Genomic DNA, 27,456 nt, shown 5'->3' on the forward strand with positions numbered 1-27,456 from the left:
AGGCAGAAGCCCCAGGAAGTCCCCTGGAGGGAAGAGCAATTGGACGCTTCTCTCCGGCAGAACAAGGTGCAGGATACATCAAAGCGCCAAAGGTGCATCCCTTCCCTAGCAGTGCTGGTCCTTAGAGGAGAACCCACCAAAGTTCTTGCACAATTTTCAAAGATAATTTTTCTTCAGTAACATGAATTCAAAATAATCAATATGTCATCAAAGGATTTTCAGAAGTGACCTGCCGTGGGCCAGAAAAATACATACATAAATACACACATATGCACATAAATATATATACACATACATACAGGAAAAGAGACAGACTGAAACACAGAAATGCAGGGGGAGACAGAGAAACAGAGAGAGAGACAAGACAGAGAGAGAGGCACTGAGAGACAGAGACAGAGAGAAGGAACACTGAAGCTGGTAATGAGTCGAACTCACGCACATTTTTACAAGTCAGTCTACATGTCAGAACCTGGTCCCAAAGTCCATCCACCTTCCAGGGGAGGGTGTGGGGATCACACAATGGCGTGGGAACAGAAGGCAAAAAATAGGAAACAATTGTGAGGCAGCCCACTACAGAGGCCGAGATGAGACACTGGACCTGTATGTCAATATGACAGAATGACCTAGGTGGCTGTATGCCAGAGCGGACGATGTCAGGGTTGTATTTAATTTCAGTCTCAAGACTGGGAGCTGGGAAGCATGTAGCAAGGAAAGTGACTTTCTCCAGACCCCAGGGCAGACCCCGGTCAGTGTGTCATGTTCTTTGCGCTCCGCCAGCCCTCTGTGGGGTCCTTCCTTTGCTGAGTCTGTGCACGAGCTCCCTGTGATGCCAGCCCATGGGGGTGACAGATGCAGTAGGTGTTTCTAGGTCTAGAGACAGGATGGCTTCTCTAGGAAGCAGGGGCCAGAATGATCCCCACTGTGCCGATGGGGGTTTGGGGAGACCCTGAGAGGCACGTGGCTTGTCCAGGGTGACAGCACTGCTGAGTGGGGGGAGCTAGGTCTGACCCCAGGTGTCTTCAGAGCTGTGACACTGGCTGTATCCAGGCCTCCCCAGGGCTATGGGGGTGGCTGAGTTGGTATCACTGTGTGTGAACATGGCAAGAAGTGAGAAATGAGAGATCGGCAGCCCAGAAAGGCCCTTGGGGAGCTTTGTGTCAGGAGGAAGCTTGGATAAGTGGACCCCAGTAAGTGACCTCACTTCCCTGGCAATAGAGCCCAACAGAACTTGGAACTGAAGTCACCAGGCACCCACTCTGTACAGAAGTCCCTACTCAGCTCACCTGGTTGGAGACAGAGGCATGTTCTGCTGCATCCCATTATCCCGAGGCAACAGCTCCCGGAAAGCCCGCAGCGAGGGGCTGTACCAACGCTACCGGCGCTGGGTCAGGTCTCACTCAAGGCTCCTCTGGCCTTTTGGCGAGAGACACCCAAAGGTAAAACAGGGAGGCCCAGGGCAGGCCCGCCCAGGCCGGGCCACCACTCAGATCCCACCCAGGTAGAACCATGGCCCTTTCCTGGCTGGTGGAGGTGGAGCAGTCATGTTGGGGATGGGTTTCTGCCTTAAGCAAGAGCAGGTCAGAGGCCTAGGGGGCCGGTCACATCCCCAGCCCAGGTCAAAGCTGGCTGGCTGGGATGTGGAGAGCCGGGGAACGGTCCTGCTGCCCGAGGTGGAGCCCATGCTCTCTGGGTATGTCTTTTCCCTCCTGGGTGTCTGAGCTGAACAAGGTCCCAGTCTGACCTGGCAGCAGAGGGTCGAGTGGACAGAATCAGGAGTGTTCCTGGCCGGGCAGGGCTCTGAGACTTCCAGGCCGAGTCAGCTGCTGGTCACTGTCATTGCAGAGCCAGATACCACATACTGAACAGAAGCTGATGAATAAGAACACCAACGCCCCCTCCCCAAGTGAAGGGCTGGTGTGCCACTATTCTGAGGGCCAGTGCAGGCTCCAGGTGGGTCTGGATATGGAGGGGTACCCACCACCATGGCCCAGAAATCAGTGGGGCAGGCCTCCGACCCAGACAACACCCAGGGCTCTCCCCAGGGTCCTGTCCGGGGCTGACGGGTAGCTCAGCACACCCGGTTCTGACCTGGAGCACCGTGCCCACCTCGCTGCAAGTCAGGTGGAGGACCAGGGGCCGCCAAAGCAGAGCCCGAAGGTCAGAAAGGCAGGGGTGTTACATGTGTGTAGGTGAGGGAGGGGCAATGGCTGGGCTACACAGGGAGGTGTCCCCAAAGGCTACTGTTGGGACCAGAGCAAAGAATGGCCTCAGACCACCTGTCTGGAAAAATTCAGTCACAGAACACATCCTGTAGGCACTTTCTGGTTGGGAGCTGTCTGGAAAGCTCTGGGAAGGTTTCTGTCCTTGAAGAGGCACATGGAAAGGGAGGCAGGTGTGCCAATTTTTCCTCTCTCACAGCATGAGCACTTCCACAAGACTTAAAACTCTCTCCACATCCAATAGTTACACAGGAGGCAGGGGCAGAGGAAGATGTCAGAGACCAAAAAAGGATGATCTGGATCCAGCAGGAGACCCCGAGCTCCCTCCTGCATCTCCTGCAGCTCCTCCTGAACCTGCATCTGCAGCTGGACTGCTGGGCAATGGAGAACCAGTTCAGGCATCACCACCCCCTGGGGCAGAGCCCCCTCTGCACCCACCCACAACTTCTTCTCCAAAATGTTCTCCAAAATCCCACCGTCAGTCCCCTCCCCCTCCCAAACTTGACTTCCCTTCCGCTGGAGATGTTTTTGTTTGGTTTTCTTTAGTTTCCTTTGTTTGTTTCTCATCATTTATGGCATCATTTTTTTTTTTTAGAGTTTCATGTAATAAAATATAGACATTTCCTCTTTTAAATTGTGCAATTCAGGAGCATTAGGGGCATTCACAATGTTGTGCGACCTTCACTACCTGAGATCACGGGTCAGTTTCAAGAAACTGAAAAGACAGACTGTGGAAGATCTGCCCATCATCAGCATACCGGTGAGGCTGTGAGGTACTTTCAGACTTGCCCAGTGCTGTAGAAGTCGACTTTAATGGAGACACGAAGAGAAGCTGGCAGAAAACCTGGCTGCACAGATTGAGGAGACGTGCGAACACATTGATGAGAGTTGTTCTGCTACAATGGAGAATACTGGCATGAAGACTTCTTTAGAGAATACCAGGCTTGAAAGACTTTCATGAGTCATGTTGAGCCTCACTGATACTAGCAGAATCCTGTGGAGGGTCAACGTTTACTTGAGGAAGGTACTCAATTCTCTGCTCCAAGAAGTGGTCCAAGATTCCTGACGTCTAAAAGAGAAGAAATGGCAGGGATGATAAAACCGCTCATGTTCTTGGAAGGGTTTGTGAGAATCCACATATCCCAAGGGGCATTTAAAAATCACACAGACCACAGAGCATGAGGCCCTGGTAAGCTTTCCCCGGGGTTGGGCCTAGATATCAAGAAATTGCTCTTTCCTCCCCTCCACTCAGGCATCCATTTAAAAGGATCAGCACTTGAGCTGCAATGAAGCCAGTAGGAGAAAAGCAAGCCACTCCTACGTACAGTGTTCCTCCAACTTCACACTTTGTGCACAACACTTAAATCCTCAAAGATCAAATACTGTCGGCTATAATAGATAGGAATAGAATACATAGCTCACACAAAGAAATGATGAACTTAGCCTAGTTTCAGCAAATGCTGGGGTTACATCTACCTTGGGGTGAAGGGAGTGTGGTAAGTGAGGGGAATCTTTGACTGAACTTGATATATATTAGGCCTCAGTTTTTCTAGACAGTATAGGTAACAGTTATAAGTCAGTTAGTGAAGTGAACTGTAAAAGTCACCATAGACATGTAAGGACACATGATATGTGGACCATCTTTTCACTTCATTGAAGCACCAGGTGCAGTATATCATGTTGGTGCATAATTTGTTGGGTTAAACTGCTTTACCCAACATGATCAACCGTTTGTTCTCATAGTTGATAGAAGAGCACCTGGTTCTCAATAGCAGAGCAAAACTGCAGCAGTTTTCTCATAGCTATAACACCTCTAGGAGTTTTTGAACCAAGAATACACATAAATATGGTGTTTTAGTTTAATTGGGTTTCCCTAGAGAGAAATGTTCCCCCTTGAAATGACAACATTGGCCAGTATGTGTCATTGGGAGGAAAGTGCAGCACATGCAGAAGGGAAACCGAGGATGGGGGTTATTTCATGGTTCCAATAGTTATTTCATGGTTCCTGTTGGTGTTGTAGGTATCAACAGTAAAGATTTGACCTGTCGCCTTCATCATTTTGGACTGCTACTGTACATTCTATCTGTCTATTTTTCCCTTAGACCTGACAAAATTGTAAAAGAACTTCACAAGTCTGGCTTGTAATTAGATTTAGTATGTTTCAAAATCTAACTTCATTTTCATATAAATCCCAAAATATGTAAATCAATTCTATTAACCTTTTGAAAGACTGCAACTGAGGTATTAACACAATGTCAAAACTGTAGTCTTTGGACAAACCCTCCCACCATGGCTGTATAGAAAACAGAGATAAGCAAGAATCACATTTCTGTGAGTTATATATAGAATGTGTTGATTTCTTGATGCCCAGTTGGCAGGGTATTAGTGCCAACTATGCTCACTCGTTCCCATGTACACAGCAAGATAAACACCCACTCACGAAGCCCTTGGTTCAGGACACATGCTGAAGAGTGGTCCCTTAGTTCCAAAAGAGAATGAGGCCTCAGAAAACCTGGGAGGAGGAGAAGGCAAAGTAGAAATTGGAAATCAGTGCAGTACCTGACGTCTGGTGATGGAAAAGCAAAGGTGAAACTCTGTTTTACTTGGACACACAATCTCAAGCGGAAAGGACACATGGGATTGAAAGCGATGTGCTGAGTGTTAGAAGCATGCACAGAAAATACTTGGCTGACAGAACTCAAGGAAATCAGCACAAAATATCCCCACAATTGATTCTGAGACCAAGATCCGAGCTGCCAAATTTGAGCTAGCATTGGCTGTGGAAAATGAGGTATAAGGCTGTGGATGGTGTCACACGCTGTGTCTCAGGGATCCGGAGTGTGTTGTGGATTGTGGTTTGCCCTACCAAGAGAGGAAACTGACCTTAGACCCCAATGTGAAAGCAACCACCCTGTGTGCAAAGTTGAGTTTATCAAAATGTCCTATGGCCACATTCACTGCATCTGCAGGCCAAGGGAACAATTTGACATTTTGCCAATAGAGCACGAGTGGGGCTCAATTAGAGAAATCATGCATCTGGTCTGAGGGATCCAGGGGTCCTTGGGGTTGAAATCAGATTGCAAAGTGTTAGGATCAGCTAGTTTCCTAGCCTGGACTGGGATTAAGTTTTGGTATGAGGCAGAGGATGCGGGACATCGCTGTGTTTGCCTTTGTGGTCCCAAGCCACAAGGATGAGAGAACAAAGGTTAGTTGTCTAGGTCCGCAGCATGAGAAGATGAAGCATTTCATTCACCATTACCTCCCAAATGCAGATGCTACATTTTGGATAGTACTGAAATTGTACGGCACCGAGGACAACTTGGTGGGGCTGTGGGATAATGGCAGCAGGCCCTGATGCGTGACATCCTTAGATATGTTTCCACAGGTTTTTCTGTAGACAGAGAAGCTCTGGGAAGAACTGGTAAAATTGGGACATTCCCATAGAACTAGAAAGGACAAGTGCACTAACAATATTCTGTTTTGAAAACACTCCAAAATGACATACAACAGCCTACAGAGCTGAAAACATTTAGATGCTCCATTTCCACAAGAGGAAGGGTCCTGTGCACTTTCAGAAAAGTGACATAAGAAAAATAAAAGGAGATTATTCTAAATGATGCACGTATGGTGTGTTCATCACAACAAAGGTATCACCAGTAAATAGAGGTATACCAGACAACACACACAGGAAGACGAAATGGCTTCAATGTCAAGGAAAATTTGTCTTCAGGGAAATATCATGGGATTGGGTACACCAAATAGACTAAAAGTTTCACTTAACCAAGCCTTACAAGTCTGCATTAGATACCTGATAGTACTTGACCAATAGAGATAAAGATATAGTAAAAGAAACAGGAAGTAACAATTTCAGTTCCAAAGAGATTGAAGGCCAAAAAAAAGCTTTGAAACAACTAGATTTTGAAACATTACTAGAGAAATTATTGAAAACGGAGGTGAGAGAAACAATAAAGAACAACAGTGTCTCAGAATCACAAAAGGCAGAATATCAGAAAAGGGGAAGAGAACCTCTAAGATGAGCCAAATAAAATAAGTAAACTCAATGTATAAGATAATAGCAGGTTAAAAGTCAGTCCTGAGCAGTCTAGATAATGCAGAGCGACTCGTGAATGTCTGTGAACAAAGGGGAACAGAAATCCCTCTATCAGAAGATGACACAGAAAAGCTAGTGTAAACCAATGCAAATATTGCTGTTGAATCCTGGGGTAAGACAAAGCATGAAAGACTAGGATTCATAAGAGTCTCAGAAGGAAAAGCTGGGTATACCAAAAAAAAAAAAAAAACCTCTGAAAAGATATTTGGAGAAAAATCTGACTGAAATTTGCTGAAAGCCAAGAAACAATCATCTATACGAAACCAGGAGCAAACAGCATCCAAATTATTTGGAATCCCTATAAACCTACAAGCAGCTGTATTATTCAAATCATCAAACTTCATGATCAACCCAGTGATTTTAAGTGCACCTAGAGGAAAGCAACTTAGTTACAACAGAAAGACCATAGGGGTTTCAGCTTTTACCTCGACAGAAATATTGCAGGACAGGAAGGAGTGCCAGGACATAGACCAAAACCTGAATGAGAAAAATCTGCATTCCAGGGTAGCCTATGCCACAAGACTGCCATTTCTGATAACGGCAGATCTAGAAAATTTCATAGACCGGCAAAACGTAAAAGAATTCAGCAGCTCGAACCTTATCATTAAACAAAGATTGAGAATTCTACCCTTAATAGAAAAGAAGCAAAATGAAATTGAAATAAGAAAACCATCATTGGAAATGCAAGAAGAGCAAAGAGTTGCAGAGAATAAACAAGAAGAAGGGAAGGAGGACATTAAAACCCTAAAGATGGGAGAGGGATGCAGGTAAACATAGGTGATTTTCAGCACTATACAAAATTAATCAGCTTATATGACTCTCTGCTGCAAACGGAGAGATGCATGGCCTAATGTGTTTGCAAATCAAAGAAAAAGCAAACAAACAAAAAATCAAACAAACAAACAAACACCAAATACTATGGTTGGCTGACATATACCCAAAGAAACCATGATAATTCAAAAGAAAATACTCAAACGGGTGTCAAGAATCATTCAGCAAGCATCGATACATTATCACTGCTGGCATGTACTCAAAACACTTGTATTCAGAAAACAGATGCGTGCATTAATATTCAAAAATGTTGATTCATTAGAGCATATCGTGACCTAAACCAAATGCCTATTTTGAATAACATTGATTCGTATTTCATTATATAGATTTACTAGACATCCTACAGGATGAATGAATCGCCTATTCAACCCTACGTAAGAATAAATGGCATATGCCTATAACAAAGAAAAGTAGCTATACAAAACTGTACTAAGAGCAAAAGAGACAAACATTAAAGTGTACATTAGGATGGGCTTCATTTCTAGGAATTTCAGCCCCCATGAATCAAATGAATCCATGATCTGAGAGTGTGAGAGTTTCAGCCAAAAAGCAAGAGACAGATATGTATTCTGGGTGAATGGCTATTACACAAACTTAAGATTCCTATAGTGGGGTCTTTGTGAACTGTTAACTTTTAGAAAGGTTAAAGACGTGTGGAACCATAAACTTAACATGGACACACTTCCCTCGGTTTGTACTGTGTATAGAGATCTGAACTAAAGCAAAGAGGGTAGGGAAAAAAGGACCATGGGATGCTAATGGAGAGAATCACTTTTACCTTAGGAAACTCTGGTCTGATGCAGCCACTCCCCCAACACTGACAAGATGTAGCAAATATTGTGGATTGCAGGTACCGGTTTGATTCCAGGTGGAATGTCAGTGTGTTCTGCGAGTCTTGGTGTAGCTGGTGGATCCAAGGTAACTGGGCAGAGCTCTGTGAGTGGATCAGGGTCATGGAGGGGCTGCCGCCCTATGTGGAACATGGCTTAGGTCTATTTTTCAGGAAGCTGTGTAATTTCGAGATACTGATGCTGCCCAAAGATTTGAGATCACGGGTCAGTTTATAGAAATTGAAACAGCAGACAGTGGAAGTTCTGCCTGTCATCAGCTTACTGGTGAGGCTCCGAGGGACTTTCAGACTTGCCCAGTCCTGTAGAAGTCGACTTCATGGGAGACACCAAGAGAAGCTGTCAGAAGGATGAGTGCACGGATTGAGGAGAGATGTGAACACATTGATGAGTGTTGTTCTGCTACAATGGAGAATACTGGCATGCAGACTTCTGTAGAGAATACCAGGCTCAAAAGACATTCATGAGAAATATTGAGCCTTGCTGATACTGACAGAAACCTGTGGAGGGTCAATGTGCACTTGTGGAAGGTACTCAATTCTCTGCTACAAGAACTGGTCCAAGAATCCTGACGTCTAATAGAGAAGAGATGGCAGAGTTGATAAAATGCCTCTTGTTCTTTTAAGAGGTCATGAGAATCCACACATCCCAAGGGGCATTTATAAATCACTCAGACCTCAGGGCACGAATCCCTGGTAAGCCTTTTCCCAGGGTTGGTCCTAGCTATCAAGCATTTGCTCTTCCCTCCCCTAAAATCAGCCATCCATTTCAAAGGATCAGCACCTGAGCTGCATTGAAGCCAGTAGGAGTATAGCAAGCCCCTCCTAGAATCAGTGTTCCTCCAACTTTACTCTCTGTGCACAACACTGTACACCTCAATGTTCAAATACTCCCGACTAAAATAGATAGGAATTGAATATTAACTCACACAAAGAAATGATAACCTTCCGCTAGTTTCAGCAAATGCTGGGGTTACATCTTCTTTTTGGTGAAGTGAGTGTGGTAAGTGAGGGGAATCTTTGACTGAACTTGTATATGTATGTGTCCTCAGTTTTTCAATACAGTATATGTAATATTATAAGTCGGTTAGTGAACTGAATTGTAAAAGTCGCCATAGACATGTAAGGACACATGATATGTGGATGGTCTTTTCCTTCATTGAAGCCCCTGGTGCAGCATAACATGTGGGTGCAGACATGGTTGTGTTTAAATACTTTACCCAACATGATCGGAAGATTAAGCATTCTCATCATTGATAATAGGGCACCTGGTTCTCAATAGCCTATCAAAACTGCAGCAGTTTTCTCATAGCTATAATGCCTCTAGGTACTTTTGGATCCAAGCCTATATATAAATATGTGGTTTGGGTCACCTTCTGTCTTCCTACAGAGAAATGTTACCACTTGAAATGACAACATTGGCCAGTGTGAGTCACTGAGAGGAAAGGGCAATACATGCAAATGGGAAACATTTTGTGGGGGCTATTTCATGGGACCAAAATTTATTTCATCCTTCCTGTTTGTGTTGGAGGCATCAACATTTAACCATTGACCTGTCCCCTTCATTATTTTGGACTGCTTTTTTCATTCTATCTGTCTTCTTTTCCCTTAGAGCTGAAAAAATGATACCTTAACTTGACAAGTCTGACTTGTAGGCAGATTTAGTATGTTTCAAAATCTATCTTTATATTCATGTAAATCTCCAGGTATGTAAATCAATTCTACTAACTTTTTGAAAGACCGCAATTGAGGTATCAACACAATGTCAAAACTGGAGTCTTCAGACAAACCCTCCCACCATGGCCGTATAGCAAAACGAGATAACAAGAATAACATTTCTGTGAGTTATATATGGAAAGTGTTGATTTATCGATGCCCAGTTGTCAGGGTACCAGTGCAACATACGCTCACTCGCTCCCATCTACACAGCAAGATAAACATCCACTCACCCAGCCCATGGTCCAGGACACTTGCCAAAGAGTGATCTCTTATATCCAAAGACAGAATGAGGCCTCAGAATACATGGAAGTGGGAGAAGTCAAATTAGAGAATGGAAATCAGTGCAGGACCTTATCTCTGTTGATGGAGAAGCAAAGGTGAAACCCTGTTTTACTTGGAAGCACACTCTCAAGTGGACAGAATGCATGGGATTGAAAGTGATGTGCTGAGTGTTAGAAGAGTGCACAGCAGATGCTTGGCTGACAGAACTCAAAGAAATCATCACAAAACATCGCCACAATTGATTCTGAGAACAAGATTGGTGCTGCCATATTTGGGCTCGCGATGGCTGCGAACAATGAGGCAATGGATGATGGCACACGCTGAAACTCAGTGATCTGGAGTGTGTTGTGGATTGTGGTTGGCCCTATCCAGAATGGAAACTAACTTGGGACCCCAATGAAAATGCTACAATCCTGGTGCATGAAGTTGAGTTTCTCGAAATGTCCCATGGCCACATCAACTGCATCTGCAAGCCTAGGGACCAATTTGGTGTTTTGCCAATAGAGCACATGTGGGCCTTAATCAGAGATATCATGCATATGGTCTGAGTGATCCAGGGGGCCTTGTGGTTGAAATCATTTTCCAAAGGCTTAGGATCTGCTACATTTATAGACTGGACTGGGATTACTTTTGGTATGAGGCAGATTATGCAGGAAAGCTCTGTGTTTGCCTTCGTGGTCCCTAGCCACAAGGATGAGAGAACAAAGAACACTGGTCTAGGTACACAACGTGAGAAAATGAAGCATTTCCTTCACCATAATCTCCAAAATGCAGATGCTACATTTTGAATGGCACTGAAATGTTATGGCACCAAGGACACCTAGCTGGTGCTATGCAGTAATGGCAGCAGTCACTGATGCATGACATCCTTATATATGTTTCCACAGTTTTTTCTGTAGACAGAGAAGCTCTGGAAAGAACTCGTTACATTGGGAAATTCCCATGGAAATAGAAAGGGCAAGCTCACTGTCACGATGTTGTTTTCAAAACACATCAAAATAACATTAAAGAGCCTGCAAAGCTCAAAACCTTGACATGCTTCATTTCCACAAGAGGAAGGGTCCTGTGCACTTTCAGATCAGTGACATAAGCATAGTAAAAATGACGTTATACTAAAGGAGAAGAGTATGGTGTGTTCATCACAACAGAGGCATCACCAGCAAATAGAGATATACAAGACAACACACACAGGAAAATGACATGGCATCAATGAGTAGGAAAAATTGTCCTCACAGAAATATCATGGAATTGCATACACACAACAGACCAAAAGTTTCACTTAAAAAGCCCTACATGTCTGCATTAAATACCTGATAGTAATTGACCAGTAGAGATATAGAAGTATAGTAAAGGAAACAGGAAGTACCATTTTCAGTTCCAAAGAAATTGAAGGCCCAAAGAAAAGCTTTCATACAACTAGACTGAAACACTATCAGAGCAAGTATTGAAAATGGAGGGGAGAGAAACACTGAAGGACAAGAGTGTCTCAGAATCACAAAAGGCAGAATTCTAGAAAAGGGGAAGAGAACCTCTAAAGACGAGAAAATAAAATCAGAAATCTCAATGGATGAGATATTATCAGGGCTAAATTCTGTCCTAATCAGACTAGATAATACAGAGGGACTCATGGATGACTGTGAAAACAGGGGAACCGAAATCCCTCTATCAGAAGATGACATAGAAATGCAAGGCATAACCAATGCAAATACTGCTGTTGAATCCTGGCGTAAGACAAATCATGAAAGAATAGGTTTCATAAGTGTCCCAGTGGGAACAGCAAGATATAAAACAAAAGACAGAAAAGATATTTGGAGAATAATCAGACTGAAATTTGCTGAAAGCTAAGAAACAATCATCCGTACAGCAAAAGGAAGCAAAGAGTGTCCAAATTATGTGGAATCCCAATAGACCTACAAGCAGCTGTATTATCATTCTAATCATCAATGTTCATGATCAACCCAGTGATTTTCATTGCACCTAGAGGAAAGCAACTAAGTCACAGCAGAACCGTAAGAGCGGTTTCAGCTTATATCTCGGCAGAAATTTTGCAGGACATGAACGAGTGCCAGGACTTGGACGAAATCCTGAATGAGAAAAATGTGCAATCTAGGCTAGCCTATGCCACAAGACCACCATTTCTAATAACGGCAGAACTAGAGAATTTCACAGACCGGAAAAACTTAAAAGAATTCAGCATTTCAATACTTATCTTAAAGAAATATTGTGAATTCTACCCTGTAGAGAAAAGAAGCAAGACGAAATGGAAATAAGAAAACCATCATTGGAAATGCAAGAAGAGCAATAAGTTGCAGAGAATTAACTAGAAGAAGACAAGGAGGACATCAATAACCTAAAGATGGGAGAGGGAAGCAGGAAAACATAGGGGATTTTCAGCCCTATAATAAGTGAATCATCTTATATGACTCTCTGTTTGAAGCAAACAGAGAGATGCATGACCGAATGTGTTTGCAAATCAAAGAAAAAGCAAACAAACAAATAATCAAACAAACAAAAAAACACCAAAAGAGTACGGTTGGCTGATATATATCCACAGGTTCGTGATAATTCAAAAGAAAATATGCAAAGTGATGTCAAGGTTCATTCAGCACGCATCGACCAAATATCACTGCTTGCATGTACTCAACACACTTGTATTCAGAAAACAGATGCGTGGATTAATATTCATAAATGTTGATTCATAAGAGCACATCGTGACCTAATCCAAATGCATATTTTGAATAAAATTGATTCATAGTCCGTGATACAGCCGTACAAGTCTTCCAAAAGGATGAATGAATGACATATTCAACCCTACGAAGAGAATAAATGGCATACACTTAGAACAAAGAAAAGTAGCTCTACAAAACTGTAGTAACAGTAAGAGAGACAGACAGTAAAGTGCAGTTTGGGATTGGTTTCATTTCTAGGAATTTCAGCCCCCATGAAACAAATGGATCCATGTTCTGAGATTGTGGGTCTTTCAGCAGAAAATCAACAGAGAGATATGTATTATGGGTGAATGGATATTACACAAACATATGTTTCCTATAGTGGGCCTTTTTGTACTGTTAACTGTTAGAAAGTTTAAAGACGGTTGAAACTATAAACTTATCATGGACAAACTTCCCTTCGTTTGTATTGTGTTTAGAGTTCTGAACTAAAGGAAAGAGGGTAGGAAATAAAGGACAATGGGACGCTAATGGACAGAATCACATTTACTTTAGGAACCTCTCGTCTGATGCAGCCCTTCCCCCAACACTGATAAGATGCAGCAACCATTGTGGATGGCAGTTACCGGTTTGAATCCAGGTGGAATTGTTGTGTGTTCCACGAGGCTTGTTGAGGCTGGTGGATCCAAGGTATCTGGGCAGAGCTCTGTGGGTGAATCAGTGTCATGGAGGGGCTGCTGCCCTCTGTGGAGCTTGGCTTAGGTGTATTCTTCAGGAAGATATGTTATTTCGAGATACTGATGCTGCCCAATGGCCTGAGATCACGGGTCATTTTCTAGAAACTAAAAGGCAGACAGTGGAAGATCTGCTTGTCATCAGCTTACTGGTGAGGCTCTGATGTACTTTCAGACTTACCCAGTCCTGTAGAAGTCGACTTTATGGGAGACACGAAGAGAAGCTGGCAGAAAGGCTGGCTGCACGGATTGAGGAGAGATGCGAACATATTGATGAAAGTTGTTCTGCTAATATTGAGTATACTCTCATGGAGACTACTTTAGAGAATACCAGGCTCGAAAGTCATTCATGAGACATATTGAGACTCACTGATACTAACATAAAACTGTGGAGAGTCAACGTGCATTTTAGGAATGTACTAAATTCTCTGCTCTAAGAAGTGGCCCAAGACTCCTGACGTCTAAAAGAGAAGAGATGGCAAAGATGATAAAACCACTCATGTTCCTGGAAGAGGTCGTGAGAATCCACACATCCCAAGGGGCATTTACAAATCTCACAGACCACAGAGCATGAAGCCCTGATAAACCTTTTCCCAAGTTTGGGCTTAGCTATCAAGCAATTGCTTTTCCCTCCCCTCCACTCAGGCATCCATTTCAAAGGATCAGACCCTGAGCTGCAATGCAGCCAGAAGGAGAATAGCAAGCCCCTCCTAGAACCAGAGTTCCTCCAACTTCACACTCTGTGCACAACACTGAACTCCTCAAAGGTCAAATACTCTCGAATAAAATAGATAGGGTTTCAATATATAGCTCACACAAAGAAATGATTATCTACCCCTTGATTTAGCAAGTGCTGGGGTTACATCTTATTTGGGTGAAGAGAGTTTGGCAAGCGAGGGGATTATTTGACTGAACTTGAATAAGTATTTTTCCTCAGCTTTTCAAGACAGTATAGGTAACTATTATAAGTCACTTAGTGAACTGAAGTGTAAAAGTCGCCATATACATATAAGGACACAAGTTATGTGGACCGTCTTTTCCCTTCGTTCAAGTCCCGGGTGCAGTATATCACGGGGTGCCCACTTAGTTAGCTTAAATTGCTTTACCCAACACGATCAGATGATTTACCTTTCTCATCGTTGATAAAAGAGAACCTGTTTCTCAATAGTCTAGCAAAGCTGCAGCAGTTTTCTCATAGCTATAATGCCTCTAGGTGTTTTGGAACCAAGCCTATATTTAAATAAGTGGTTTGGGTTGCTTGTGTCTTCCTAGAGAGAAATGTTACCCATTGAAATGACAACATTGGCCAGTATGAGTCACTGGGAGAAAGGGCACCACATGCAAAATGGAAACACTGGGTTGGGGTTATTTCATGGTTCCAATATTTATTTTATGTTTCCTTTTTGTATTGCAGACATCAACAGTAAACAGTTGACATGACACCTTCATCATTTTGGACTGCTATTTTACATTCTATCTGTCTATGTTTCCCTTAGAGCTGACAAAATGTTACCTGAATTTGACAAGTCTGGCTTGTAGGTAGATTTAGTATGTTTCAAAAACTAACTTCATTTTCATATAAATCCCTAATTTGTACATCAATTCTATTAACATTTTGAAAGACCGCAACTGAGGTATCAACACAATGTCAAAACTGGATTCTTTGGAGAATCCCTCCCACCATGGCTTTATAGAAAAAGAGATAAACAAGAATCACATTTCTGTGTGTTATATATAGAAAGTGTTGATTTATTCATAGCCAATTGGCAGAGTACCTGTGCAAACAGTGCCCACTCGCTCCCATGTACACAGCAAGATAAACATCCACTCACCCAGCCCGTGGTCCAGGACACTTGACAAAGAGTGGTCTCTTACTTCCAAAGACAGAATGATGCCTCAGAAAACCTGGAAAGAGAAAAAGGCCTTGTAGAGAATGGAAATCAGTGCAGGACCTGACCTCTGCTGATGGAGCAGCAAAGGTGAAACCCTGTTTTATTTGGACGCACACTCTCAAGCGGACAGGACGCATGGGATTGAAAGCGATGCGCTGAGTGTTAGTAGAGTGCACAGCAGATGCTTGGCTGACAGAACTCAAAGAAACCAGCACAAAATATCCCCACAATTGATTCTGAGACCAACATCAGTGCTGCCAAATTTGGGCTCACTTTGGCTATGAACAATGAGGGATAGGGCTATGGGTGATGGCACACGCTGAGTATCAGGGAACTGGAGTGTGTTGTGGATTGTGGTTGGCCTTATCCAGAGAGGAAACAGACCTGGGAACTCAATGAAAAAGCAACAAACCAGGCGCATGAGGTTGAGTTTCTCGAAAGGTCCCATGGCCACATGCACTGCATCTGCAGGCCCAGGGTCCAATTTGGAATTTTGCCAATAGAGCATGTGTGGGGTCTAATTAGAGACATCAAGCATCAGGTCTGAGGGATCCAGGGGGCCTTGGTGTATAAATCAGTTTCCAAAGCCTCAGGATCTGCTATATTGATAGACTGGACTGGGATTATGGTTTGTTATGAGGCAAAGGATGCGGGACAGCACTGTGGTTGCCTTCATGGTCCAAAGCCACAAGGGTGAGAGAACAAAGAACAGTGGTCTAGGTTCACAACGTGAGAAAATGAAGCATTTCCTTCACCATTATCTACCAATGTTAATGCTACATTTTCAATGGTACTGACAGTGTACTTCAGGGAGGATACCTAGCTGGGGCACTGTGATAATGACTGCAGGTCCTGATGCATGACATCTTTAGATATGTTTCCACAGGTTTTTCTGTAGACAGAGATGCTCTGGAACGAACTCATAACATTGGTACATTCCCATAGAAATAGAAAGGACAAGCTCACAGTCATGATACTGTTTTTGAAACACTCCAAAATGACATTCAACAGCTTGCAGAGCTGAAAAGCTTTACATGCTTCATTTCCACAAGAGAAACAGTCCTGTGTACTTTCAGTACAGTGACATAAGCGTAGTAAATTGAGGTTATACAAAACGAAGAGTATGCTGTGTTCATCACAGCAAAGGCATCACCAGCATTTAGATATATACAAGACAACACATATAGGAAAATGACATGGCATCAATGTGTAGGAAAAATTGTCCTCACACAAATATCATGAACTTTGTACACACAAGAGACTTAAACTTTCACTTAAAAAGCCCTACAAGTCTACATTAGATACTTGAAATTAACTGACCAGTAGAGATAAAGAAGTATAGTAAAAGAAACAGGAAGTAACATTTTTAGTTCCAAAGAGGTTGAAGGCTCAAAAAAAACTTTCAAACAACTAGACTGTGAAACACTATCAGACATTTATTTAAAATGGAGGTGATAGAAACACTGAAGAACAACAGTGTCTCAGAATCACAAAAGTCAGAATTCCAGAAAAGGGGAAGACACCCTCTAAAGATGAGCAAAATAAAATCAGCAAACTCTATGGATGAGATAATAGCAGGGCTAAAGTCAGTCCTAAGCAGACTAGATAATGCAGAGGGACTCGTGAATGACTGTGAACACAGGGGAACTGAAATCCCTCGATCAGAAAATGACATAGAAAAGCAAAGGAAAACCAACGCAAACATTGCTGTTGAATCCTGGGTTAAGACAAAGCATGAAAGAATAGGATTCATAAGAGTCCCAGAGTTAAAAGCAAGAAAAGATTATTCAGTCTGAAAAGATATTTGGAAAAAAATCAGACAGAAAATTGCTGAAAATGAAGAAGCAATCATCTATACAAAAAAAGTAAGCAAACATCATCCAAATTATGTGGAATCCCAATAGACCTACAAGCAGCTGTATTATCATTCAAATCAACAAAGTTCATGATCTACACAGTGATTACCAATGCACCTAGAAGGAAGCAACTAAGTCACAACAGAACCTCCAGAGGGGTTTCAGCTTATATCCCGGCAGAAATATTGCAGGATAAGAAGGAGTGCCAGGACTTAGATGAAATCATGAATGAGAAACAGCTGCAATCTAGGGTAGCTTATGCAACAAGACCACCATTTCTAATAACGGCAGAGCTAGAGAATTTCAGATACCTGGAAACTTTACAGAATTCAGCAGTTTGAAACTTTTCCTAAAAGAAAGATTCAGAATACTACCCTGAATAGAAAAGAAGCTAGTTGAAATGGAAATAAGAAACCATCACTGGAAATGCAAGAAGAACCATGAGTTGCAGACAATAAACAAGAAGAAGGCAAGGAGGACATCAAAACCCTAAAGATGGGAGAGGGAAGCAGGAAAACATAGGGGATTTTCAGCCCTATAATAAGTGAATCATCTTATATGACTCTCTGTTTAAAGCAAACAGAGAGATGCAAGGACGAATGTGTTTGCAAATCTAAGAACAAGCAATCAAACAAACAAACAAACAAACAAACAAACAAAAACCAAAAGAGTATTGTTGGCTGATAATATCCACAGGAACCGTGGTAATTCAAAAGAAAATATGCAAAGTGATGTCAAGAATCATTCAGCATGCATCGACCCAGTATCAGTGCTTGCATGTACTCAACATACCTGTATTCAGAAAACAGATGCGTGCATTAATATTCATAAATATTGATTCATAAGAGCACATCGTGACCTAACCCAAATGCCTATTTTGAATATAATGGATTCATACTCCGTGATATTTTCTTAAAGTCTTCCAACATGAAGAATGAATGGCATATTCCACACTACGACAAGATTAAATGGCATACATCTATAACAAAGAAAAGCAGTTCTACAAAACTGTTCTAAGAGTAAGAGAGACAGACAGTAAAGTGTATTTTGGGAATGGTTTCATTTCTTGGATTTTCAGCCCCCATGAAACAAATGGATCCATGTTCTGAGACTGTGGGTCTTTCAGCAGAAAATCAACAGAAGGATATATATTATGGGTGAATGGATATTACACAAACATATGTTTCCTTTAGTGGGTCTTTTTGTACTGTTAACTGTTAGAAAGTTTTAAGATGAATGAAACCATAAACTTATCATGGACACACTTCCCTCCATTTGTACTGTGTTTAGAGAACTGAACTAAAGAAAAGAGGGTAGGAAATAAAGGACAATGGGACCCTAATGGAGAGAATCACTTTTACCTTAAGTACCTGTCGTCTGATGCAGCCCCTTCACCAACACTGTAAAAATGCAGCAAAAATTGAGGATGGCAGTTACTGGTTAGATTCCAGGTGGAATGTTGGTTTGTTCCACGAGGCTTGTTATGAGCTGGTGGACCCAAGGTAACTTGGCAGAGCTCGGTGGGTGGATCAGTGTCATGGTGGGGTTGCCACACTCTGTGGAGCTTGGCTTAAGTCTATTGTTTAGGAAGCTCTGTAAGTTCGAGATACTGTTGCTGCCCAGTGGCCTGAGATCATGGGTCAATTTCTAGAAATTGAAAAGTCAGACAGTGGAAGATCTGCCTGTCATCAGCTTACTGGTGAGGCTCCGAGGTACTTTTAGACATGCCCAGTCCTGTAGAAGTCGACTTTATGGGAGACACGAAGAGAACCTGGCAGAAAATTTGGCTGCATGGATTGAGGAGAGATGCGAACACATTGATGATGGTTGTTCTCCTACAATGGAGAATACTGGCATGGAGACTTCTGCAGAGGATCCCAGGCAAGAAAGACAATCACGAGATATATTGAGCCTCGCTGATAATGGCAGAAACCTGTGGAACACCTATGTGCAATTGAGGAAGGTACTCAGTTCTCTGCTCCAAGAACGGGTCCAAGATTCCTGACGTCTAAAAGAGAAGAGAAGGCAGAGATGGTAAAATCGCTCATATTGGTGGAATATGTCGTGAGAATCCACATGTCCCAAGGGGAATTTACAAACCATTCAGACCACAATGCTCCAAGCCCAGGTAAGCCTTTTCCCAGGGTTGGGCCTAGCTATGAAGCACTTTCTCTTCCCTCCCCTCCACTCAGGCATCCATTTCAAAGGATCACCACATGAGCTGCAGTGAAGCCAGTAGGAGAAGAGCAAGCCCCTCCTAGAATCAGAGATCCTCCACTTTCACACTCTGTGCAAAACAGTGAACTCCTCAAAGGTCAAATACTCTCGAATAAAATAGGTAGGAATTGAATAATTAGCTCACAGAAAGGAATGATGACCTTCCCCTACATTCAGCAAATGCTTGGGTTATGTCTTCTTTGGGGTGAAGGAGTGTGGTAAGTGAGGGGAATATTTGACTGAACTTGAAATGTATTAGGCCTCAGATTTTCAAGACCATATAGGTAAATATTATAAGTCATTTAGAGAACTGAACTGTAAAATTCGCCATAGACATTAAAGGACACACGTTATGTGAACGGTCTTTTCCCATCAGTCAAGCACTATATCATGGGGGTGCAGACTTGGTTTTGATAATTGCTTTACCCAACATGATCGGACAATTAAGCGTTCTCACCACTGATAGAAGAACACCTAGTTCCCAATAGCCTAGCAAAGCTGCAACAGTTTTCTCATAGCTATAAAGCCTCTAGGTTCTTTTGGAACCAAGCATGCATGTATATATTTTGTTTGGTTTGTCTTGTGTTTTACTAGAGAGGAATGTTACCCCTTGAAATGCCAACTTTGGGCAGTATGTGTCATTGGGAGGAAAGGGCACCACATGCAACAGGGAAACCCAGGTTTGGGGTTATTTCATTTTTTCAATACTTATTTCATGTTTCCTCCTAGTGTTGGAAGCATCAACAGTAAAGAGTTGACATGTCCCCTTAATCATTTTGGACTGCTATTTTTCATTATATCTGTATATTTTTTCCTTAGGGATGACAAAATGTTACAAGAATTTCACAAGTCTGGCTTCAAGGTAGATTTTGTATGTTTCAAAAACTAACTTCATTTTCACATAAATCCCAAAATAAGTAAATCAATTCTATTAACCTTTGAAAGACTGCCACTGAGTTATCAACACAATGTCAAAATTGGAGTCTTCAGACATACCCTCCCACCATGTCTGTATAGAAAAAAGAGCTAAACAAGAATCATATTTCTGTGAGTTATCTCTGGAAAGTTGATTTATCAATGCCCAGTTGGCAGGGTACCAGTGGAAACTATGCTCACTCACTCCCATATACACAGCAAGGTAAATAACCAATCACAAAGCCCTTGGCTCAGGACACAAGCCTAAGCTTGGTCTCTTACTTCCAAAGACAGATTGAGGCCTCAGAAAACCTGGAAGGAGGAGAAGGCAAAGTAGAGAATGGAAATCAGTGCAGGACCTGACCTCTGGTAATGGAGCAGCAAAGGTGAAACTCTGTTTTCCTTGGATGCACACTCTCAAGTGGACAGGATACATGGGATTGAAAGTGATGTGCTGAGTGTTAGAAGAGTGCACAGCAGATGCTTAGCTGACAGAACTCAAATAAATCAGCACAAAATATTAACAGAATTGATTCTGAGACCAAGACCTGAGCTGCCAAATTTGAGCTGGCAGAGGCTGCAGAAAATGAGGGATAGGGCTATGGATGATAGCACAAGCTGAGTCTCAGGGATCTGGAGTGCATTGTGGATTTTGTTGGGTTCTATCAAGAGAGCAAACTGACCTGTGACACCAATGAGAATGCAACCAGACTGGCACGTGAGGTTTAGTTTATCAAAATGTCCCATGGCCACATCCACTGCAGCTGCAGGACCAGGGACCAATTTGGCATATTGCCAATAGAGCACGTGTGGGGCTCAATCAGAGATATCATGCATCTGGTCTGAGTGATCCAGGGGGTCTGGGGTTTGAAATAAGTATCAAAAGCTTTAAGATGTGCTACATTCATAGCCTGCACTGGGATTATGGTTTGGTTTGAGGCAGAGGAGGTGAAACAGCCCTGACGTTGCCTTCGTGGTCCCTTGCCACAAGGATGAGAGAACAAAGAAGACTGATCAAAGCCTACAGCATGAGAAGATGAAGCATTTCCTTCCTCATTATCTCCCAAATGCAGATGCTACATTTTGGAAGTCACTGACATGGTACAGCACTGAGGACACATAGGTGGGGCTGTGGGATCATTACAGCAGACCCTGATGCATGACATCCTTAGATATCTTTCCAATGTGTTTCTGTAGACAGAGAAGCTCTGGGAAGAACTGGTAACATTTGGACATTCCCATGGCAATAGAAAGCACAAGCGCACTGTTGTGATGCTGTTTTGGAAACAGTCCAAAAGTAACATAGAGCAGCCTGCAGAGCTGAAAACCTTTAGAAGCCTCATTTCCACAAGAGGAAGTGTCCCGTACACTTTCAGAACTGTGATTTAAGTGTAATAAAACTGAGGTTATACTGATGGAAAAAATAAGTGGTGTTCAAAACATCAAAGGCAACACCAGCAATTAGAGATATATCAGACAACACACACAGCAAAAGGTCATGGCATCAAAGTCTATAAAAAATTGTTCTCACAGAAATATCATGGTTTTGTGTACAGCGAAGTGTCTAAACATTTCACTTAATAAAGCCCTATAAGTCTACATTTGATACCTGAGAGTACTTGTCCAGTAGAGATAAAGAAGTAGAGTAAAAGAAACAGGAAGTACAATTTTGAGTTCCAAAGAGATTGAAGGCCCAAAAAATAAGCTTTCAAAGAACTAGACTGCAAAACGCCACCAGAGTAGGTGTTGGAAACTTAGGTGAGGAAAACACTGAAGAAAAACAGTGTCTCAGAATCACAAAAGGCAAAATACCAGAAAAGGGGAAGAGAAACTCAAAAACTAGCCAAATAATATGAGAAAACTCAATTGATGATATAGAACCAAGGCTAAACTCAGTCCTAAACAGACGAGATACTGCATAGGGACTCCTGAATGACTGTGAAGACAGGGAAACTGAAATCCCTCAATCAGAAAATGACAAAGAGATGCAAGTGAAAACAAATGCAAACATTGCTGGTGAATCCCGTGGTACGCCAAACATGAAAGAGTAGGATTCATAAGAGTCCCAGATGTAAAAACAAGTGTTAAAAAATGTCTGAAAACTTATTTGTAGAAAAATTAGACAGAACCTTGCTGAAAGCCAAGAAACAATCATCTATAAGATTCACGTTTTAAAAAGCATCCAAAGGAGGTGGAATCCCAATACACGTACAAGCAGCTGTATAATTCAAATCAACAAAGTTCATGATCAACCCACTGATTTAAAATGCACCTAGATGAAAGCAACTTAGTCACAACAGAAATTTCAGAGGGGTTTCAGCTGATATCTGGACAGAAATATTGCAGGACAGGAAGGAGTGCCAGGACTTAGGCCAAATCCTGAATGAATCACAGCTGCAATCTAGGGTAGCCTATGTCACAAGACTACCATTTCTAATAACAGCAGAGCTAGAGAATTTCACAGACTGGCAAAACTTAAAAGACTACAGCAGTTCAAAACTTATATTAAAATAAGGAATGAGAATTCTAAACACTATAGAAAAGTAGCAAGATGAAATGGATATAAGAATATCATTATTGGAAATGCAATTAGAGCAATGATTTTCAAAGAATAAACAAGAAGGCAAGGAGGACATCAAAATCCTAAAGATGGGAGAGAGAAGCAGGAAAACATAGGTGATTTTCAGCACTATATTAAGTTAATCAGCATATACGACTCTGTATTTGAAGCAAACGGAGAGATGCATGGTCTAATGAATTTGCAAAACAAAGAACAAGCAAACAAACAATCAAACAAAGAAACAAATATCAAAAGAGTACAGTTGGCAGACATCTATCCAAAGAAACCATGATAAATCAAATCAAAATACTCAAAGTAATGTCAAGGTTCACTCAGTACGCATCGAACAAGTGTTGTGGCATGAATGTACTCAACAGACTTGTATTCAAAAACAGATTCGTGCATTAATATTCATAAATTTTGATTCATAACAGCATATTGTGACCTAACCCAAATCTCTACTTTGATTAAAATGGATTCCTAGTCCATGGTATAGATTTAGAAGTCTTTCAACATGATGAATGAATGGCATATTCTACCCTACATACAGAAGAAATGGCATAAGCCTAAAACAAAGGAAAGTAGCTCTGCAGAACTGTACTAAGAGCAAAAGAGTCAGTCAGTAAAGTGCACATTGTGATTGGTTTCATTGCTAGGAATTTCAGCCCCGATGGAACAAATGGATACATGCTTTTAGAGTGTGGGAGTTTCAGCAGAAAAGCAACAGATGAATATGTATTCTGGGTGAATGGATATTACACAAACATAAGATTCCTTTAGTGGGTCTTTTTGTACTGTTAACAGTTAGAAAGTTTAAAGACGTGTGAAACCGTAAACTAAAAATGGACACAATTCCATCAATTTGTACTGTGTATAGGGATGAGAACAAAAGGAAAGAAGGAAGAAAAAAGGACCATGGGATGCTACTGGAGAGATTCACATTTACCTTAGGAACCTCTCGTCTGATGCAGCCCCTCCTAAACACTGACAAGATGCAGCAACCATTGGGGATGGCAGGTACCGTTTGGATTCCAGGTGGAATGTTGGTGTGTACTGCACAGCTTGTTGTGACTGGTGGGCCCAAGGTAACTGGGCAGAATTCTGTGGGTGGATCAGTGTGATGGAGGGGCTGCCGCCCTCTGTGGAGCTTGTCTTAAGTCTTTAGTTCAGGAAGCTGTGTAAGTTCGAGATACTGCTTCTGCCCAAATACCTGAGTTCACGGGTCAGTTTCCAGAAACTGAAAGGGCTGACAGTGGAACATCTGCCAGTCATCAGCATACTGGTTACGTTCCGAGAATCTTTCAGACTTGCCCAGTCATGTAGAAGTCTAATTTATGGGAGATTTAAAGAGAAGCTGGAAGAAAACCTTGCTACATGGATTGAGGAGAGATGTGAACACATTGAAGAGAGTTGTCCTGCTACAATTGAGGACACAGGCATGGATACTTCTGTAGAGAATACCAGGCTCAAAAGACATTCATGAGACATATTGAGCCTCGTTGATACTGGCAGAAATTATGGAGGATCAACATGCACTTGAGGAAGTTACTCAGTTCTCTGCTCCAAGAATGGATCCAAGATTCTTGACATCTAAAGAGAAGAGATGGCAGAGATGATAAAATCGCTCATGTTGGTGGAATAATTTGTGAGGATCCCCATGTCCCAAGGGGCATTTACAAACCATTCAGACCGAAATGCACCAAGCCCAGGTAAGCCTTTTCCCAGGTTTGGGCCTTGCTATCAAGCACTTGCTCTTCCCTCCCCTCCACTCAGGCATTCATTTTAAAGGATCAGAACCTGAGCTGAAATGAAACCATATAAGAAGAGCAAGCCCCTCCTAGAATCAGAGTTCCTACAACTTCACACTCTGTGAACAACTGTGAAATCCTCAAAGGTCAAATACTCTCTACTAAAATATCTAGGATTTGAATATTTAGCTAACTCAAAGAAATGATGACCTTCCCCTAGATTCAGCAAATGCTCTGGTTATGTCTTTTTGTGGTGAAGGGAGTGTGGTAAGTGAGGAGAATCTTTGACTGAACTTGAATAGGTATTATGCCTCAGTATTTCAAGACAGTATAGGTAAATATTATGTCAGTTATTGAACTGAACTGTAAAAGTCGCCAAGGTCATTAAAGGACATAATTTATGTGTACCGTCTTTTCCCTTCATTCAAGCACCGGGTGCACTATATCATGGGATGCAGACAATGTTATGTTAAATTGCTTTACCAACATGATCAGACGATTAATCTTTGTCATCACTGATAGAAGAACACCTGATTCTCAATAGCCTCGCATAGCTACAGCAGGATTCTCATAGATATAATGCCTCTAGGTGTTTTTGAAATGAAGCCAAAATGTACATATTTTATTTGGTTTTTCTTGTGTTTTCCTCTAGAAGAATGATACCCCTTGAAATGAAAACATTGGCCAATATGTGCCATTGGGAAGAAACGGCAACACATGCACAATGGAATCCGAGTTTGGGGGTTATTTCTTGGTTCCAATAGTTATTTCATCCTTTCTGTCAGTGTTGGAGGATTCAACATTAAAGGGTTTACATGCCCCTTCAAAATATTGGACTGCTATTTTATATTCAATCTGTCCATTTTTTACTTAGAGCTGACAAAAAGTACCAAAAATTGACAAGTCTTTCCTCTAGGCAGATTTAGTATGTTTTGAAAACTAACTTCATATTCATATAAATTCCAAACATGTAAATCAATTATTCTAACCTTTTAAAAGACTGCAACTGAGTTATCAACACAAAGTCAAAACTAATGTGTTCGGACAAACCCTTCCACCATGGCTGTATAGAAAACAGAGCTAAGTAAACATCATATTTCTGCGAATTATATCTGGAAAGTGTTGATTTATCACTGCCCAGTTGGCAGGGAACAAGTGCATCATGTGCTCACTCGCTCCTATGTACACAGCAATGTAAACATCCACTCAACCAGCCCTTGGAAAAGGACATTGCCGAAGAGTAGTCTGTTAATTCCAAAGAAAGGATGAGGCCCCAGAAACCTGTAAGGAGGAGAAGGCAATGTAGAGAATGGAAACCACTACAGGATCTGACCTCTGGTAATGGAGCAGCAAAGGTGAAACTCTGCTTTACTTGGACGCACACTCTCAAGGGGACAGCATACATGGGATTGAAGGTGATGCGCTGAGTGTTAGAAGAGTTCACAGCAGATGCTTGGCTGACAGGACTCAAAGAAATCAGCACCAAATATCCCCAGATTTGAATCTGAGACCAAAACCCGAGCTGCCAAATTTGTGCTGGCAGAGGCAGCAGAAAATGAGGGATAGGGCTACGGATGATGGCACACGCTTACTCTCAGAGATCTGGATTGCGTTGTGGGTTGTGGTGGGTCCTATCAAGAGAACAAACCGACTTGTGACCCCAATGAGAAAGCAACCACACTAGCTTGCGAGTTTGAGTTTATCGATAAGTCCCATGGCCACATCCACTGCATCTGCAGGACCAGGGACCAATTTGGCATTTTGCCAAGAGAGCACATGTGGGGCTCAATCAGATACTGTGCATCAGGTCTGGGGGAACCAGAGGCCTTGGGTTTGAAATCAGTATTAAAAGCATTAGGATCTGCTACATTCAATATCTGGAGTGGGATTACATTTTGGTTTGAGGCAGAGGATGCAGAACAGCTGTTCTTCCCTTCGTGCACACATGACAAAAGGATGAGAGAACAAGGAAGAGTGGTCAAAGTCTGCAGTGTGAGAAGATGAAGAATTTCATTGAGCATTTTCCCAAATGCAGATGGTACATTTTCGATGGCACTGAAATGTTACTGCACCGAGAACACATACATCGGTCTGCAGGATCATTCCAGCAGGCCCTGTTTTATGACATCCATAGATATGTTTCCACCGGTGTTTCTGTAGACAGAGAAGCTCTGGGAAGAACTGGTAATATTGGGACATTCCCATGGCAATAGAAAGCACAAGCTCACTGTCAGTTTCCTGTTTTGGAAACACTCCAAAATGACATACAGCAAAATGCACAGCTGAAAATCTTTAGAAGCTTCATTTCCACAAGAGGAAGTATCCTGTGCACTACCAGAATTCTGAGATAAGCATAATAAAAATGAGGATATAATAATCGAAATATTATAGTGTGTTCATCACAACAAAGCAACACCAGCAATTAGAGATATACCAGACAACACACACAGGAACATGACTTGGCATCAATGACTAGGAAAAATTGTCCTCACAGAAATATGGAATTGCGTACACCCAAGAGTCTATAATATTCAATTAACAAAGCCGTATAAGTCTACAATTGATACCTGATAGTACTTGAACAGTAGAGATAAAGAAGCATAGGAAAAGAAACAGGAAGTACAATTTTCTGTTCCAAAGTGATTGAAGGCCCAAAAAATAAGCTTCCAAACAACTAGAATGCAAAACGCTATCAGAGCAAGTATTGAAAGCGGAGGTGAGGAAAACACTGAAGAACAACAGTATCTCAGAATCACAAAAGACAGAATGCCAGAAAAGGTGAAGAGAAACTCTAAAGACAAGCCAAATAATATCAGTAAACTCAATGGATGAGATAATAACAGGGCTAAAGTCAGT

At 42.1% G+C, this 27,456-nt stretch overlaps 1 long non-coding RNA gene across 3 annotated transcripts in view; it reads right to left on the bottom strand.

The window, feature by feature from the left end:
- Nucleotides 1–2,778: 2,778 nt before the first annotated feature.
- LOC135320624 (uncharacterized) overlaps nucleotides 2,779–27,456 on the bottom strand; it is a 39,695-nt gene continuing 15,017 nt past the window's right edge. For 2 of the 3 annotated variants that reach the window (XR_010379865.1, XR_010379864.1), the window contains exons 3-7: nucleotides 18,522–19,168; nucleotides 15,245–15,317; nucleotides 13,305–13,520; nucleotides 4,660–4,731; nucleotides 2,779–3,288 (exon numbers count right to left, since the gene is read on the bottom strand). This is a non-coding gene — a long non-coding RNA (uncharacterized LOC135320624). The remainder of the gene's footprint in view (nucleotides 3,289–4,659; nucleotides 4,732–13,304; nucleotides 13,521–15,244; nucleotides 15,318–18,521; nucleotides 19,169–27,456) is intronic. The other variant, XR_010379866.1, reaches the window with a different exon arrangement.

Source organism: Camelus dromedarius, unplaced genomic scaffold (genome assembly GCF_036321535.1).
Source record: "Camelus dromedarius isolate mCamDro1 unplaced genomic scaffold, mCamDro1.pat HAP1_SCAFFOLD_28, whole genome shotgun sequence".
Classification (NCBI taxonomy): domain Eukaryota; kingdom Metazoa; phylum Chordata; class Mammalia; order Artiodactyla; family Camelidae; genus Camelus; species Camelus dromedarius.